General features: G+C 32.7%; 1 long non-coding RNA gene across 1 annotated transcript in view; it reads left to right on the forward strand.

The window, feature by feature from the left end:
- LOC129239571 (uncharacterized) overlaps positions 1-14,335 on the forward strand; it is a 53,770-nt gene extending 39,435 nt beyond the window's left edge. Inside the window, exon 3 of the long non-coding RNA XR_008581862.1 lies at positions 14,258-14,335. This is a non-coding gene — a long non-coding RNA (uncharacterized LOC129239571). The remainder of the gene's footprint in view (positions 1-14,257) is intronic.
- The last annotated feature ends 397 nt before the right edge of the window (positions 14,336-14,732 follow it).

The raw sequence follows: 14,732 nt of genomic DNA on the forward strand, positions 1-14,732 counted from the left end.
AAAAAGTAACATTTTTTTAATTACAAAAATACAAAACTAAAAAAAAAATATAAAATAAAAATAAATAGTATAAAAATTATATTAAAAACCTTAAATTAAAAAAATATAGTAAAGTAAATAAATAATAATAATAATAAAAAAATAAATATAAAAAACTAAAACAATTTTTTTTTAATTACAAAAATACAAAAAACAAAATAAAAAAATAAACTCATTAAAACAAAATTAAATTAAATTAAATTAAGTAAGTAAAAAAATCACATAATACAAAATAAATAAACAAAAACATAAAAGTAAAATAAAGTAAAGTAAAAAAATTAAATAAAGCGAAATCAGAAATTACTCAAATTTATTAATAGTAAAATAAATAGAAATAAGTTAAAAGTCAAAATAAAAGAAAATAAAATAAAATGATCTGAAAAAATAAAAATATAAAAAAACACAAAAAAAAATATATATAAAATATTAATACAATATAATGAAATAATAATAATAGGACTATGTTTAAGTTCGTGCGGTTTTACAACAGATGGCGTAACTTGATTATTATTCCATCGATCCACATTTCCAAACATTCATTGGAGAGCTACTGTCGTAAGGCACAAACGAAACAAAAATAAATTAAGTAAGTACAAAAATCAAATAATGCATAATAGATAAAAAATAAAAAAATTAAGTAAAATAAAATGAAACAAAACCAGAGAAAAAACAATAAAATAAATTAAAAATTAAATTAAACCAAAGAAAATTAAATTAAATTAAGTAAGTAAATAACATAAAATAAATAAAAATTTCAAATAAAACAAGATCACAAATTACTAGTTTTTTCTGATTTTGTTTTATTTAATTTCAAATTTATGAATAATAAAATTAATAAAAATAAATTTAAAACAAAATAAAAAATTTTAAAATCCAGTAAAAAAAAATAAAACAAATGAATGTAAAATAAAACGAAAAACGTAATACACAGTTAGGAAGAAAACAAATAAAAGACATTAAAACAAAAAGTAAATACAACTACAGTAGAAGCCCGATAAGTGCAATACCGATAACTGCAATTTCGCGGAAAGTACAATTCGATTTTGAGTCCATAGAAAACTCGAAAAGAGCAATAAAAAATTGCAATTTTCGGGCGCAAAAGAATTCTTGTTCGAAGAAATTTTTTACTTAATACGGCAATGTATTTGCGTTCACGCGCGAAGACACAGCTTTATAGCTATGCACAGTTATGGTTCTCGGAATTATTGCGACCAAAAACACTGTTCTCACGCTTTGTGATTTTTGATTTTTACAAATAACTGTAAAATTGTAGCGCTGATATCATAAAATATGGCATCGAATCGTTTGTGACATTCAACACGCGTTAGTTTCAAGCTGGTTCTTGAGAGTAAAACAATCGTTCGGAGTTTGAATCATTTTTTTTTGCGTTCATCAAATAAAATCATGGGAAAAGTGAAAAAGAATCTACATTTTCTTACATTGAAAGAAAGAGATGAGATTCTCCAAAAAATTGAAAAAGGCGTTAAACAACGAGATCTTGCAGAGTTGATTGCGCAACGATTTGTCGAATAAAAAAACAATCCCGTTCATTAAAAGAAAATGCATACAATTCATTTTCACTTGGAAATAAACGGAAAACTCTGCGGTTTGGCAATCATCCAGAGCTCGAGAAGCGTTTGTACCAGTTTTTCATGAATCAGCGGCGACGAAATGCTCCTGTTTCTAGCTTGATATTGAAAAGCGAAGCATTAAAAATATTTGATGAAATAGAAAAGGATGGAGAACAATTCAATGCAAGTGATGGATGGTTTTCGCGATTCAAGAAACGCTTCGGACTTCGCTATTTGACTGTGACTGGTGAATCATTATCTTGTGATCCAGAAGCCATTGAGCCATTTAAGGAAAAATTGACGGCGAAAATCGCTGAAAAGGGATATGTAACATCACAAATAAATAAAGCTGATGAAACGGGGCTCTTTTGGAAACTTTTGCCAAATAAAACCTACGTTTCGAAAGATGAAAAGAGTGCTCCAGGCAACAAAGTTTCAAAAGATCGAATCAGTGTTCTTTAGTGTGCAAATGGTGATGGCAGCCACAAAATAAAACCATTAACGATCGGCAAATCTATGAATCCGCGTTGTTTTAAAAATTTTCGTCTACCGGTGAATTATGCTAGCAACAAGACTGCTTGGATGACGCGGGATATTTTCAAAAAGTGGTTCTTTGATAATTTTGTCGAAGAAGTGAAAAAATTCGCCAAAGAAAATGATGTTCCACCCAAAGCATTACTCTTGCTGGATCAAGCCCCATCTCATCCGCCCGAAGAAGAATTAGTTTGGGGTGAGATCGAAGTGATGTATTTTCCGGCCAATTGCACAGCGATTTTACAGCCAATGGATCAAGATGTCATTAACTTGACAAAAAACAATACAAAACATTGCTAATGGAAACCATAATTAGTGAAAAAGATTCTTCATTACATGAACTATTGAAGAAAATTGATTTGAAAACCGCCGTGATCATGTTGAGCCAAGCATAGGGGAAATTGCTCCCTGAAACGATCGCTAAATGCTGGAAAAGCGTATTGGGTACAAGCCCAACAGTTGACGCGATTATTAAATCTAATCCAGACGATATGCCATTGGATATTGAAATTGACGACCCCCTTCTTGTTGGAGGATTACAACGGTTAAATGAGATGGTCAAAAACTATGTGGGTGAAGCAGACACAGATGAAATCCGCAATTGGGTTTTGGAATTAGGAATAGATGAAGGTGATAGTGAAGCCAATGAACCCGAAGATACTACTCTAGAAGAAACAACCGAAAAAGTCCAGCATGAATCGATTTTTGGCTGTGTCAATACAATTTTGAAATGTGGTGAACAGAACGATGTACTGTCATTCAATCAGATCGCTTGTTTGCATGATATCCGATCAAAAGCACTTGAAAAGTGTTACGAGAAAACGCAATCGAAAATAACAAAGTTTTTCCAAAAAAAATAATTGAATTTTGGAGCACACACTCATATGTCCTTCCGCATTGATCTCTTTGTATTAATTTCAATAAATATGTGTTCATTTTTCTTGAATATCATTAATTGCATTGAATAGAGTTAAAATATTTTTCCCTAGGTATTCCTCGGTCCACAGGAGAAATTCGCAAAAGTGCAATTTTTCGCTAAGTGCAATCATTGCGGAAATTTTCCAATTGTACTTATCGGGCTTCTACTGTATAAATAAAAGCAATCAGCTCTCTATAAAAGACTACAAAATATTGGCTGGAGTACTCGGAACACTGTCTCACCCCATATGACGCAGCCAAAATGGGATTTGTCCAGAGCGTGCAACACATGCAACGAAGCGAATGCTAGGAGTACGTGAACACCTACTTTACGCTGACAAATGGCTGAACAGCTCGTCAAAACTCGCGAAGGCGTGCCTCACGAATTGCATAAAAATTCGACTCCAAATACATAGCACAGGAAACATAATGGACCCTAGGAATCTAAGTGAGATCTTTTTATAGATAAGCCGATAGCGCTGGCTAACCTAAAATTTAAAACATTATGTGAAACTAAATCAACTAAAATAAAATAAATAATATAAATAAAATAATATGAAATTAAACTAATTTATATTAAATAAAATTAAAATTAAAAAAATTTAAAAATTAAAAAAAATTTAAAAGAAAAGCATTAAAAATTAAAGACAAAAATTAAAAAATAAGAAAATAAAAACTAATGTAATTTGAAAAAATAAATAGTAAAGAAGTAAGGCAAAACAAAATAAGAAAGAAAATTGAAAAATCAAAAAACTATTGACAAGTAAAAAAAATTTTTGAAAAGTAAAATGAAAGTGAATTAAAGTGTATTAAAAATAAAATACGAGAAAATAAAATAAAATAAATTCCATTAAGTAAATATAAAAATACTAATAAAAATAAAATAAATTTAAAGAAATAAAAGAAAGTATCGTAATTAACTTAAAATTTTACTGAAAATTAGGGTTATCAAAATGGGCCATTGCTCTTTGTTTAACGATAAGTATTACTCATTCCAAAGAGAAAAAAAAAACAATCCATTAAAAAATATGCGGGCGTCATTTATTTATAACCAAATTAAATTAAATTCTAAGCCCTAATAGCTCACCCTATACTACTATAATTCTAGGCGATTCAACTTACAGCATATTTTCTTCGCAGTCTAATGCAAAATATGTAGCTTATCAGGCATACAACAAAAGAAAATCGGTTCTAGGGTAATTTTTTTTTTTTTGCTGTTGACTGCACGGGATACCAAGGACCCAGGACCTATCACACACAGCATGCATAAAACGGATAGCATGCAAAAAGCGGATAGTAATTCATTAAGCAAACAAAATACGGTCATTATTTATTATTTTCTTTATTGCTACAGCATTCCACCACCCCGCTGCCGCTCAGTGTTCAATGTCCTTAGTCGTCGTTCTATAGATTATTTTCTCCGTATGCGTTTACCTTCAAAAATGTCATGACATACATTGCTGGCAACACATTTTTCTTTGTTCTATTCTTGGCGGTCGCATACTATTTTGGTTCCACTCATGCAAAAGAAAAGAAAGCCCTCATGGAAACCTTAGACGTTCAAAATTCACTGAAGTCGATATCCTTTCAAGCGTACAAAATATGCTCGTTATCATCTACATATTTTCATATATGTATTAGTATATATGTACATAGATACTCTATATGTGCATATGTATAAGTTTTTATGCATATTTCCTAGCAGGTGAATGAACTTAGAAATTTACTTGCACATACTCATGTTTCAAATTGACAGTTGACGTAACGCAGATAATATTCTGAATATTAGGTGCTGAAAAAAAGGTAGTGGCCAAATATACAGGAGCACATACTTACACACCTAGAGTGAATAGGTGATAAAATTGTAATCTCTTTAAAATATATGTAAAGTTTTGGAGCTCCAATGATTGTGAGTGATATCAGTAGGGGATTGGCTACATTGAGTCAGTATTTAGTATCACTCGATGAGTGAGTAGCCCACAGTTACACTGGACACTGATAACTTTCATACTTTTCATGTAGAGAAAGATGCTTCAAATACCTGTATATGCCTTTCCTTTCTAGAAAAGTTGGCCACTCGGCCCTAAGCAAAAGGAGGTCGACATTAACGTTAGAACGAGCTTTTTCATGCGAAGACTGGAAGTGGGATACAGAAACATTCCAACAACTAAGTTTTGCAAGACTCAACGAAAAATTTAATGAACTCAATTCAAACCGACAACGAGATCTCTAGCGTCAGTATAGATATAGTCCCTTTCTAAAAAAGTAAGGCAACTAAATTCTTCTGGTATTCACTGAACCAGTATCAAGAGAACGTTTTTTTTAAATTCAGAAAGAAGTTTCTTCTGAAAGGAGTCAGTTAAAGATATAATCCTTTGTAAAAAGTACCACAACTAAGATAGACTAACCGACACTCAGCAATTTTTTAACGGACGAACCCAAAACCACAATGATACAAGCTCAAATAAAAGGGAAATGTCGCTGTAGCTGGCAGTCCCTTAATAAGAACGCTGCATGATACAGCCGGAGCTTCGGTGAAGTAAATTTGTATACAGCCCAAATGCTTTCAAGACACGAGTATATCCAGAAGTACCTATTCACAAAAAGAAAGTATGAGCCCCCACATGCAAATAGTGACCTAACCAAAGATGAGGCTGAACACGACTTTTTGCAATGCGAGCGCTGGAGAATGCAGCGGTCGGTCATATAACCAATGAAAATGTAGTCGACAAGATGCTAAGCAGCGAGGAAACGTGGGAAATTATCAGTGGGTTCGCGGAAAAAATTCTACGGATAAAAAAGCGGGACCTACACGCAAGCACACACAAGTAATGCGAAAGCATTTCGAGGGTGAGCCACGGTTCCGAACAAGAGGGAGTTTTTAAGTCTCCGGGCATACCATTACTGTGAAGACAGCTCTGATGATGCATTAGGCATTTCAAGCCCTCGCATACGCAAGAAAAAGCATACTCGGGCAGCTGAAATTAAACAGTTTGTAATGTTAGAAAAGTTTCCACGTCTTAGTTGCCAACAAAGATGGTCGACCTTTCGCAGTAGAAGTTTTTAACTATCAATGCCAATTCTCTGTAAGCCCAACCAGGCAAAACCTTCTATCTATTTAGAAAATAAAGTACTTGAAAACTAAAATAGTCGAGCTCGCACTGCATACATTTTTAGCGGACGATCGCAGATCTTCTACCCTTCCACGCCTTCTATCTTCAGCGCAAACAGCCCTTTTCGAACCTTTACTGCACCAGCTTTTAACGATCGAACCCAATTATCATTATCAAAACCTTCTATATTCAGAATGGTGTTCTTTTAGTAAGGAATCCTTTTATGAAATAGTTGCAAGCCAAGTATAAGTAAAATAGTCAGCATACTTTGATAAAGATTTTAAACGAGACTGTGGCCTTAATCTATCTTGACTGAGGATGAAAATAAGTTGTTGTTGCGCTATGCTATGAGCCTGCTTTCTACTTTTTATAGAAATAAAATGCATCGAAAGCCTTTTCTCGTCAGTTTCTCTCTCAATTCTACCGTTCAGGAGAACCTTCAAGCCACGCATGTAACGAAGGCGTTCAAGAGAGCTCCTAAACTTAACAAAATTCAACAATTAACCGAGATGGGTGTTGTAACTGTACTAACTCATGCGCTATGCTGCGTGCAGCGAGACTTACTTCTATTGCCATTTCCGGCAGCTGTGTGGAGGATGAAGTGGAATTATATCGGCACTTACAACTCAACTAAACTGATTTACATTTTGGACGTCTTGGCTTTCATAGTTTAGAGGTAGAGAGTCTGAATAATTGCCGCCTGTTGAATCACACCATCAGTACGAAGTGGTGGTAATTTTCGTTCTGTGTTTTTTTCTATCTCTCTTTCCTGGAAAGAGCGAATTTCCTGCAATGGCACCACAGTTGACGAATTGCGGATTCTAGACGAAAGTGCTGCCTCTTAGCCTTGCACTCAATCACCTAATTTTACAACCGTTCAGTATTTCGTGAGAAGGAGGTTTGGGGTATTAGCTTGCAAAAAAGGTCGATGTCCAATGTAGTCTTTTCAAGCATCAATTCGTGCCATTGGTTTTTGTTGTTGTCGCAGCATAAACATTCTCCATACGCGTACGAGGAATGCTGTTGAAGTGACATTCCTTGGCCAGATACCGGGTCGATCCGGTTAGGTAGAACCGACTGGCCTGTATTTTCATTGGCTTGGCTTGTCGCTTTTGTCATTCATTCGTTTTTTCCTCGTAACTGTTGATCACCTTTGTATATAGGATTTCTAAATCCTAGTTGGAGCATAGGGCATCGACAACTCCTCTTCGCCATCGAACATGGTTTTGTGCAAAGGCTCTAAGTTCATTCGAAATCTTATTCGAAGGCACCATTTTTGCCTCCGTTGAACGGCGCCAGGTAGCGAAATGTAGGCAGACCACGAACCACCTGGCGATCAACTTGGTCGAGTGTATTTGTGTGACTGTAGTTCTTGAATTTATTCACCACTGCAGGCACAAAGCATCGAAGTTGGCAATGGGAAATCATTGGTTATATTTCTGATATATAAAAGCTCCTCATAAAAGCTCATTTGGCGTTCACAAGCGCCAGACAGCTATATGGCCCTCCATTTGTGGCACAACATCTTGCAGCCTCATTTGTTCCAGCAGCCTGGTCGAAGCACTGTCCATGGATGGATGCGGCGGTGTATGACGTTTATGTTCCCTAGCCTGATGGCAGATATCTTAAGGGTATATCTAACAATGCTCATTACAAAAATATTTCCTGCGAAAGCTGTCGTTCATATTTATTTTTTATTGCTTCTTCATCCCAGCTCTCATTCATAAGAAGCATATTTTATAGCATAATTCGCAAAAAAAGTTCCCTTGGAATTCGTCACTTCCTGTCTGATTCGCTCGTGTTTTTATGAATCCATTTTAAAAGGGGATACCGACACTCACAGCAGAAAGGAAAAAGAGAAGAAGAACAAAGCTGAGCATCACAAAAATAAGGCAAATATTTGTTGGGAACATATGAACATAAAAATATGACATGTTCATATGTATGTATGTGTGCATATAAATGTGGTGGAGACCAACGAAATTGTCTGTAAATACGAGGCGAAAGGCAAACAACGCAACGGCCAACTCGAAACTGCAAACCAAGCAAACAAGAATGAATTCTCAAAAAGATCGATAATTTTCAGTTTATTTACCATTTCCTCTCACAACATTATCAACAATGCAAATATGTATTTAATAAGGCAATGCTTTGGAAAATGTGCTGCACATATTGCAGCGGCGACCCATCCCCAAAGCTGATGAATAACATTATTACGTGCATGTAAATAGCAGCGGTATGGCCACAAGCAATTGACTCACCAGCGCCGCCACAACAAAATACAATGTACGCGTATACACATACACATATGTATGTATGTGTGTGCAATGTGCGCATATGCATGAATAGAGATGTCTGGCAAAAAGAAGCATGCACCAGCACATTGTATGAAAATATGGAGTAGAACAAAAGCGGAAGAAATTAAATGAAATAAAAAGACCGAAAAACAAAAAAAAATCCAACAATTCATGCAGCACTCGAGTGCGACGACTGTGCGTCGAAGTGCCACTTGGCGCGCACAAAAGCAATTGCTGTGCAATAGGGGCGGAGGTAATGATGAACAGCGAGAAAACAAAGCGTACGAATACTTGGCAAAGGGCTGCATGTGGGCAGACACGCCGACAGACGTATTGTGTCGCACACGCAGAGCCATTGAAGCTGGCTCGTCCGCAAATGCACTCTGACGGCCATACTATTCCGCATGCTGGTCGGCTCAGTGTCCACGCACACTGCCTGCCTGTCCACACGTCTGCCCTCTTGTGACGTTTATGCCTTAAGACTTGCCCACTGCTGCGTCTGCGCGCCGTCTAAAAATTGAAATCTATAAAATTTTCATAAATCTCCACTGCGTCATTTGTTGTACCGTCGTCGTCGCTCTGCTCTTTCATTTCGTTTGCGCTACTTCACTTTTCAATTCCTTCAATTAGTTGCGGAGCTGCGTATTATACCAAGACAACAACAACAATTACAAGAACCAAGGCATGTTGAGCATGTTTCGTATATTGCAATCGCCACAAAAATTTCCAAGCATTCGTACAGGGGAAAAATGTGTATAATTTTGTTGTTTGTTAATTGTTGTTGTTGTTACTTTTGTTGTGTTTCCGATAAGATAAGCCAGAAACAATTTTCATGTGTTGAACCGTGAAATGGGGAAGAAATAAAATAACAGAAATGCTTTATGTGCAGTTACGGCAAATTACAGGGGTCATTTGATGTTGTTGCTGTGTTTGTAAAAGGAAATGTCAATGGGAATGGGGTGATAAGCATAGCGAAGGCGATTGTAAATGATATATTTTTGTAACGTTCAGAATTTAATGATGAGTGCAGTAGAAGAAGATGAATTCCATGAAAAGTAAAATAAAAGTTAAGTAAAGAAATAATAAAAAAGGATAAAGACACAAAATAAAACCAAAAAAAAAAAAGAAACAAGATAATCTGAAATGAAATAATATACAACAAACTAACATTAACAAGTACAACAAACCATAATAAAATAAAGCAAAATAAGCTCAAAGTATTGAGAATTTATAAAAAAAGTACAAAATAAAATTAAAATTAAAATAATTTAAAAAAAAATAACAAAAATTAAAAAATATCTCAAAAACTTAAAAAAAAATTATTAACCGCAAAATCATAAAAAATTAAAAAATAATTTAAAAAAGCAAAAAAGTAATATAAAGTAAAATTAAAATTACTAAGAAATTTTAAAAAATAAAAACAATCAATTAAAATTAAGTAAAATAAAAAAAATAAAATTAATTCACTAACATTACGTAATTGCGAAAAAATTGTATGAAATAAAATGAAGTATAATTTAAAGAAAATAAATGAAATACAGAGGAAGAATTACTTATGTTAGAAAACTATGTAGAAATAAAAGCTGCAAGAAAAGAAGTAAAATGATAAAAAAGTAACAGAATAGGATAAAGATAAAAAAGAATAAAATACTAAACAAAGGTAATGTAAAATAATATCCTCCGAAAGTTTTCGATGCGGTATCAGCTGGTGGTAGTAGAGGAAGGGGCAGGTCGCCTTTGTGTTGGCAAGATCTAGTGGAGAAAGACTTGGCTTCACTTCATGTATCCAACTGGTGCCGATTAGGACGAGAAAGAAACGATTGGCGCACTTTTCAAAACTCGGCCTAAATTGCTTAAGCGGTCAATTAAGTCGAAATTTAGAAAAAATAGTAATATGCAATAAAATAAAATAAAACATAATAACATATTAAGCAAACTTGATAAAAAATTAATAAAAAATAAATTAAATAAAAATAAAATATTAAATTTTCTAATTAATTAAAAATTGAAAAATATAAAATACAATTTAGCTAATCAACAAATCTTACAAAATAAAAAAAATATCTTAATAAAAAAAAAAATTAAAACAAAAACAACAATTTAATCTTAAATAAGATACAAAAATATCTTAACACAAAAAAATGAAATAAGACTAGATGAAGTAAAAAAAATTAATTAAAATAAAAAACTGTACGTGATGTAGGACATAATAAAAATTATTTATAAATTAAGTTAGATGAAGAAGAAAAAAATAATATAATAAAAAATAATAAAAATTTAAGAGGAGAACTTTAATGATAAAAATAAGGTAAAATGAAGTACTAAATAAAGTACTAAAAAGTAAATTTAAAAAATAAAAAAAAGCAGAAAATAAATAAAAGGGAATAAGATAATAAAAAATAAAATATAATCAAATAAAAATACAGTCAAATAAGAACAAAATAAAACTAATAAAAAATAAATAAATATTACATGAAAAGTTAATGAAAAGTACTTTTAAAATAACATAAAATGAAATAAAAAATTTTATAAAATAAATTAAGTTAACAAATGAGTCAAATGAAATAGAATAAAATTAAGTAAAATGCAAAAAAAAAAATAAATTAAAACTGGAATACTAAAAATGTAAATAAAAAGGCCAGAAAAAATAATATAAAATGAAGAAAATATTAAAGGAATTAAATTAAATAAAGAGGAATAAATCCAAACAATTCAATTTCAAAAAATAATATAAATAATAAAATAAATGTTAAAATAATAAAGAAAGCAAGAAAAGAAATAAAAGAATAAAAAGTAAGGTAAAATTTTATAAGAAATATAATTTAAGGAAAGTTAAATTAAAAATAATAATAACAAATAAATAAAATAATTAAAACTAAAAAATAAGAGAATAAAATGGAGTGGAATAATTTTTTTTAACTTAAATTTAGAATTTTTTTTTTGTGAATTAGTTAGATTTATTTATTCGGGTTTTACTTAAAGTAAAAAACAAATTCTTTTAAATTTAAATTTACAACATTTTTTTTAAATTTTTCTTTTGAATTAGTTTTGGGTTATTCGGGTTTTACTTTATTTTTATTTTACATTATCTCACTCCATTTAAAAAAATAAAATTTTTTCTTTGTAATTTTTCTTTTGAATTAGTTTTAATTAATTCGGGTTTTACCTAACGTAAAAAAAAATATTTTTTTTAATTTTAAATTTAATTTTTTTTCTTTTTAATTAGTTTTATTTATTCGGGTTTTACTTAAAGTAAAAAAAAAATTCTCATTTAAATTAAAAAAAAAATTTTTTTTTAAATAGTTTTGATTTATTCGGGGTTTACTTTGTTTTATGTTACCGGCGCAATTGGGCACATATTCGTTCCTCTCAATTTAATCCTAATTTGCCAGCGTCTCAAGTGAGTGAAGTCGAGAGAAAGCTAGCTTTTAGTTTTCTGCTTCTTCTTATTCTTAACCGATTGCATGGAAATTCGAAAAGGGGTCAGCCAAAAAGAAATATACGAAAGGAATTAAGATAAATGAAAAAAACACTACAAATAACATATTAGTGTCAGAAATTCCGCCCTTTTCACTGCAACTTAACTGGCATAGAGCGCGTGGGCAGCCAAAAATAATCATCAGCAGTGAGAAAGCTGGTTAACTCGTAAAATTTATTGGATGTAGTAATAAAGCAGCTATGCCAATGTTTTAGCTCTGAGGTTAAATTAAAATTTCAAATTATAACTTCAAGGGACCAAAAATTACCGGGTGCAGGTTGGGCTTTCACCGACTGCAGAAGATAAATAGTTTCAAAATTGACGTATGGGTTATTAAGTCTGAAGCTGCTCTTAGTTATGCTTAATAATTAAATTTTCATAATATTAAAAACCATTTAAGACACCTCCGAGTGTTGAACAAAATCAAATGACTTGGGCTTGAATGGTAATGCGTGCGATTGTATCTGCAACTCAACTCACACTTTACTTACAACACTGAGGAGATATCACTTCAAGATAATACTGAGAACGTACATTGATTTTACGAACCTATTTAAATGAGTAGTTCTCTTCTTCTTCTTGATTGGCACGATAACCGCTTAAGCGATTTTGACTGAGTTTAACAAAGCGCGCCAGTCGTTTTTTTCTCGTGCTAACCGACGCCAGTTGAAAACACCAGGTGAAACCTAGTCTTTCTCCACCTGATCTTTCCAACACATAATTAGAATGCCTCCACCTAGTACTGCAGCAAATACTTTGAAAGCCGGAACGTTTGCAACCATTCGGATGTCATGACCAAACCAACGAAGCCGCTGATCTTTATTCGCTGCGCTGTGTCTATGTCGTCGCAATATTCCGCAGAATATTTCTCTGAAACATCCCACGGGACACCTCGTCGGATGTTGTCATCGCCCAAGCTTCTGCGCCATACGATAGGGCGGGCATGAGACTTGTACAGTATTAGTTTTGTTCGTCGAAAGAGAACTTACTACTCATTTGCCTACTTAGTTCACTTTTTGGCAAGAGAAATTCTCCGTTGGATTTCAAGGTTGACGTTGTTATCGGTGTTAATCCTGATTCCTATCTAAATGAAGTCTCTTACAATCTTAGCAATCTGTATTAACTTTTTCTATCATTCAATATTTCAACACCAGAATAGACATCAAATCTGGGACCAACTGAATGTTAGCGCGAACGAACTAACTCGGCTTCGGCGGCCGCTTGGTGGCTACCCGTTTATTTATTTCTCTTCAATTACATGTAGAGCAGCTGGGACAATGGAATATCTATAGGTTCTCAAATAATAATTAATTAACCTTTTATTTTCTGAATTAAGCTGTTGAGATTGCTTGTAAACCAATTTTATTTATTATATTCGAATTTTAGTAATTCGTTCACATGGCTACAGAAGCATCTCTAAAATTTGTTTGGCAACTTTCATTTTTTCAGCGGTTTATCTAACAATGAAGTGCAACAATCGTAGAAAAATAATTTTATCCAAATTATGACTGGCATTAGTAAGTTCTTCCTCTTCCCCTTCCTCTTAATCTTCTTTTACACTATAATTTTCTACGTTTTAATCGACCACTGGCTTTTATTCATAATTTCATGGGCAACTCTTCCCATTCCTCATTTTCTTTAAAAAAAAATACTTGCATTGCTCATCAAGAACCACTTTCCGTTTGGAATTTCTTCATATTTCCCTCGATTAGCTTTCACTTCCATGCTGATTGAGGGCATCATCGAATCTTTCAGCTGCTTTCCATTTAAGAATTGCTTTTATGGCATTTCGTTGCTGTAAACAAAACTGTATTATTGCCTTTAGGCGTCAAATCCAAAAGTATATTTTTCTTCTACTTAATCATCTAATGTAAATTTCTTCAGCAGATGTGTTTTTCGAAGGCTTTTTTTCTTTTAATTTCATTTTTTTGTTTTCATTCATGCAGCAACGGCTACCCGCACACGGGAATTATATGGCCTGTATGGCGTATCGGTATTGAGCTGTCAAATGCGCGCTACCAGTGCAGTATTGATTTCATTATAATCGCGCGTTTACACTGACTACTTCAGTGCTAAATTTTTTGAACCTTTTCCTCTTTGTTTTTATGTTATTTATTATTGATTTTATTTAGTTTCACGTTTTGTAAACATTTTTTATTACTGATTAGTGTTCTTTTCTTTCTCTTAAAAGAAAAAAAGCTTTGCAATATGCATCATAAAATACTATACTCGCATTCTAAAATTTACATTTTCTAAAAACTTAACGGTAAGCAATAAAAATGTATTTTTTATTCTTTATCTTTTTAGGTATGTTGTGACACCAGCAATAACGATTTTGGAAGCTTTTTCAATTGCAATTTCACGGAGGAAATAAATTGGCGCCAGTGTGCTTATATATACAAATTTACTTATTTATTTTTTCTAGTAATAAACCAAACAAAAAATTCTTTTTTTCTAAGTTAACAAGCCTTTTTAGTGATGAAAAAAAAGAAAACTTTTTACTTCGAATGCTAAGGCATAGATGCCCATTGTCTGCTTCATACTTGAGACAGAAAGTATGAAAAGAAAAACGGGGAGACAGAGTAAGTATTACTTGAAATTTCTTTGTGTCGAGTTGTCACCGTTGATAAAACCTGGATTCATCATTACACATTAGAAACAATGGATTTCTTCTAGTAAATCTTTCCAAAGCGGGTAAAGGCAGTCTCATCGTCCGGAACAGTTATGGCGACAATTTTTTGGCATGCGAACGGCGTCATCCTCATGGATTTTTTAGAAAAAG

The sequence above is a fragment of the Anastrepha obliqua genome, chromosome 2 (genome assembly GCF_027943255.1).
Source record: "Anastrepha obliqua isolate idAnaObli1 chromosome 2, idAnaObli1_1.0, whole genome shotgun sequence".
NCBI lineage: Eukaryota > Metazoa > Arthropoda > Insecta > Diptera > Tephritidae > Anastrepha > Anastrepha obliqua.